This window comes from Pseudorasbora parva, chromosome 4, assembly GCF_024679245.1.
Source record: "Pseudorasbora parva isolate DD20220531a chromosome 4, ASM2467924v1, whole genome shotgun sequence".
Classification (NCBI taxonomy): Eukaryota; Metazoa; Chordata; class Actinopteri; order Cypriniformes; family Gobionidae; genus Pseudorasbora; species Pseudorasbora parva.
Genome location: NC_090175.1, coordinates 9,233,571 through 9,238,345, shown reverse-complemented (window position 1 = coordinate 9,238,345; position 4,775 = coordinate 9,233,571). Strand labels below are relative to the sequence as shown.

Genomic DNA, 4,775 nt, shown 5'->3' with positions numbered 1-4,775 from the left:
GGGTGGGTGGGAGGGGGGAGGGGACTCCTCTAGTTAACTGCAGAATGCACCCAATCACGGGGAATAAACCTAAAAACGTAGGGAAGACGAGAGATAGTGTAACCGAGGGAGAGCGAGAGCGGGAGGGAGGTCGTAGGTTAAACGGGAGGGAGGTATAGACAGTTATCTGGGAATAATCGCTAAAAAGATTAAGATTAGGGAGGGAAGCTAGACGGCAACTGTTATACAACTTTTTTTAATCTCAAGTTAATCCCAGGCATAAGAATCAAACGCATTCACACGCAGACTGACCATAGAAACTCTTGCACATGAAGCTGCAATAACTACGAGCGGCCTGCGGCGTCAGCGCTGCCGTAGCAATAGCATAATCAGACTTTAACACTGAGACTATCTAGGAAAGACTAGCGTCGTTTTTCTTTTTTTAATTATTACTATTGAGGAAACCGAAAAAAAAAAAGATGGTTAGCGCGCTATGGCGAATTTGTGTTTTTGATCGTTAGTAAGGGAGCATTTATGAATTCACAGTTTTCATCATCATCATCATCATCATCCTCATCGGCTTTGTCGTCGTCCTGTCCGATTGTCGTCATGATTCTCTGCTTGCGTCTCTTATTCGTATCGTTTCTTTTCCGATGTTTCTTCTCACTTTTTTGCGTAGTCGGCTTGTAGTTTTTTCCTGGGCTTGGTCAGTGTTCGCCGTTGAAACTCATAGTAGTTTACAGATTTCAATCACACCGTAGTTTAATCTTGTCGTGATATCGAGAGATTCGGTCTCGTCGTGAAGGAGCTGGAACGGAAACTCCACAGTATAACGATCATGACTTGCGTTATGTGTGTGTGTGTGTGTGTGTGTGTGTAACGGTAGTTGTGTTGGGAGCTTTTAAGTGTGTTTTGTTAGTGTCATTGCCATGTATTTTTTTCGTACTTCGCATTTCGTATGTGTGTATTCTGCGTTAATAGGTTGTTGATTGTTTTAAGGTACCTTACACTTGACTCCTGGACCCCTATTGACCTGTAAACTGTGACCAACGATGTGTGCGCGCCTGTGAGTGTGTGTATGAATGTATTTGTACCGATAAATTTTGATGCCATATTGATATTTGGTATTTAGTGACTTAATCAGCTTATCCAACAAACTACAACTATATCAAATATAGTTTTACAACAATAAGGTTAAGTTTTTTTTTAGTTTTGCTGCTATTGCTGATTGATAAATAGAACTGAATTCACAACATTTAAATTGTATTGGTGCAAAAATGCATAATTTAAATTGGATTATCGCTTGTCATGCACTTTTTTTGTTGTTGCTATTTTTATTATTTTTTTGTAAGGACTTTGATGGTAAATTTACTGATAAAACTGTTGGATTCATCATGCGTCTTGTTTTTTCTTGTGACGATATTTGTTGTTTTGGAAGATTTGAAATAAGAGCGATCCGAAAGCAAAGACAGGAAGTGACAGTTGGAAGGATGGCGAGGCGGAGAACGATTGCTGCGTGTGGAAATCTGCACTGAGACTCTGAAAGACAAAAACAATCACACCTTTCTCTCTTTACCTTGCCAGGAAAAATAAAACGATTTTTTACCAAGCTGAAGAAGTGTCTTTTCTGTGTTCTTGATTTGTTTCGATCTTGTTTTAATTAGAAATACTTAAAGGGTTATTTCACCCAAAAATTGTCTTTTACTCATTCCAAACCTGTTTCAAGACATTTTATATGTTGGTAACCAGTTGATGGACTCCATTGACTTCCATAGTATTTCTTTTTCCTACTATGGAAGTCAATCAAAGGCTTCATATATAGGAAGACGGTGCACTCTTAAGTATTGGAGAAAGTGCAATGCCCAAATTTGGCGAATAAGCCCCGCCTTCTAAATGAAAGAGCCAATCGTTGATTAGTAAAGTCACTGCAGCTGCCGTTAGAGCTCCGGTTGCTATGGAAACAGGCAGTGTTCTGAGGCCCACGTTTAGGATTCCTCATTAGCTTTGTCAAAGCAGAAAAATCCATTTTTTTTTAAATCATGATTCGAGCATTTCGAAAGCAAATTTTGAGAATGTTCTCAGATTTCATTGGTGATTTCAAATCTGAAATTTAATCATAAACTTTGCGAACAATGTTGGAGAATTTAATGTTTTCCCTTCAAAGAGATAGGAGCTGTACTCGCATGACCGAGAGGCGTTTCAAAGATGGCCGCTGAATGAAAGGACTTCTTTAAGGGACTTTGCTACAGTCAACTCTGGATACCAACATTCTTCAAAATATCTTGTTCAGCAGATTAAAAAAAAAACTCCTGGAATGTAAATCTGAATGCTTTGGAGCACAGACTTAAATTTGGTCTCAGGTTATTGCTGAATTTAAAAAAAGTAAGTTTTAAATGAAATATATATTTTACAAAACATGTTGTACTCTAAAGCTGTAAGAAAATCCAAGCCATAAATCAAAACGAGTTGTGTTCCAAATTTGAGGTTGACATCTCAAAAGATTAGCTTTCAGTAAAGATTGTCTTTGGCCGCTGTTTCAAGCGTTTCCATTAGTTGATGCTTGACTTCTTCAATAGTACGGGAAAAAAACTCAATCTTTCTGGTTGGAAATATTCTTCAAAATATAGTCTTCAGCAGAAGAAACTCATACTATCTTTACAAATGGCAGTCAAATATAGCATGTTGTGGTAAGTTTTGAGCTCATCTGTACACCTAAAATGTTAAATGTAGCATTTATCTTCCAGTAAAACACTACAAGGGTGATGTCATCTAGTACTACTCATGGGTGTATCAGATTTGTTTTATTAATAATTAGACATACATGCAGTGATACCAGTAACTTAGTTACTTAGTAACGCGTTACTCTAATCTGATTACTTTTTTCCAGTAACGAGTAATCTAACGCGTTACTAAGTCACTGAGTAACTATTTTAGTAATTTTCCTTAGTAAAATGTTAAAAAATATATTTTTGCTTTCCTCTTGTGTTTTGGGGAGAATTTTTTCAGGAAATATTTTTTTATTTTAACTTAAACTGTTAGGAGAGACATTGTTGACGTTACTGTTAAAAATGCACTTCTAATAAAGTGAGTGTTGGTAAAAACGGTCGTCATTTCTATGTTGAGGCGGCGGGAGTGTTGTCAGAAACTGCTGAATGTAACTAATAAAGTAACTTGTAATCTAATTTAGTTACTTTTAAAATTAAGTAATCTGTAAAGTAACTAAAGCCCCTTTCACACTGCGATTCCGGCAAACACACGGATAATGTGACCCGGCATTTGTTCCCGGGCCGCTAGATTTGGTCCATTCTCACTGCCAGCGAAATGCCGTAATATGTGCGCTTTCACACACAACCCGTAACGGTCCCGGGTCGAGTTGACACGTGACATCCGGATGTGACGTATAACGGCGAGCGATCTCCGGTTCAGCGCGGATAGTAAGGAGCTCGTGGTCTCGACTTGTGTCCAGTTTGTGCTCATTTCTGCTTGTTTAATTTGAGTTTCTTTTGTATACGAACACTCTCTGCGTTTAAAACACCGACGAGCTCTTCAGGCACTGCAGGGTTGTGTTAATGAAAAAACAAGCTCTAGGAGTCGCACGATAACTACGTACACGTTGCGGCATTAGTTTCGGCTTTTGTTCACACAGCGCTCGTCCCGGGTCGAACCCCGCAATGTTACTAGGTCCCCGACCCGGCTTCAGTTCGGTAATCAATGCCGGGACGTGGTTGCTTTCACACAGAAGGCGACCCGGCAATGTTCCGGGAATATTGCGGGTCCGACGTGCAGTGTGAAAGGGGCTTAAGTTACTTTTTAAAGAAGTAATCAGTAATCAGATTACTTTTTCGAAGTAACTGTGGCAACACCACATACACGGTGTTCATAATACCTGGTTTAGTTGGATGGATAGTGGCCGTAGCTTGATAGATTTAGGAGGCATAACTGAGGAACTTTCAGTGGAAATCTTTGGGGTGATCAGTTTCAGGACAACCATAAGATAAAGCAACCCACATCAGAACAGGGTGAAGGAATGTGCCAAAAAAATGTTGGATTTGAGTTCAGGATTTTAAAAAATAATACAAACTCCAGTGATTGGGAAGACTCTAAATCTGTCCAGGCTGATTAGAATCAAATTTCATTTTTTTGTACGATGTTTTCAGGAGAGGAGGTTTCTGATCTTCAGAGGGCTTCAACCAGTCAACCAGGCAAACGAGCTGTTTTTACAATGTAATAATAATGGACAGTTTACAGTAGAAACTCACCTCACGTCAGATGTTTTGATCACACTGTGTCTGTGTTTTAACAGTCTATGAGATGTTGACCCAGCCTTATCTATGTGTGTGTGTGTGTGTGTGTGTGTGTGTGTGTGTGTGTGTGTGTGTGTGTGTGTGTGTGTGTAACAGCAGCAACCGTCTCACTGCACACCATCTACTAACCCACATCCAGGAAACAGATGAGTGGTTACAGGAAGTTAAGGTTTAACACATTTGATCGTTTATACTTTGCAAAGATGCATTAGACATACACTCAGATGGTGAGATGACTAACAGAAGATATTCAAATAGTATCAGGAACTCAAACTCGCATTTACATCAAACTGAGAATAAAATGTAGAAGAAACTCGAGTGAGAAACATGTCAGACTCCCGGTGGCCTTTTCAGAAGGTCTGATCTTTCACAGAGAGTTTGTTCTGCTGTAAAGTGTATTCGGCAATGAGACCAGAGCTGAAATGTGCATGTGTGTGTGCAATAAGAGTAGGTGAGATGTTAAAGTGTGTGTGGTTTGACTGTAGGTGTTAT

At 39.4% G+C, this 4,775-nt stretch overlaps 1 protein-coding gene across 1 annotated transcript in view; it reads left to right on the top strand.

Moving 5' to 3' along the window:
• Positions 1-4,775, top strand: part of dcaf15 (DDB1 and CUL4 associated factor 15) — a 100,331-nt gene that overhangs the window by 66,591 nt on the left and 28,965 nt on the right. The gene's annotated exons all lie outside the window — the stretch shown is intronic.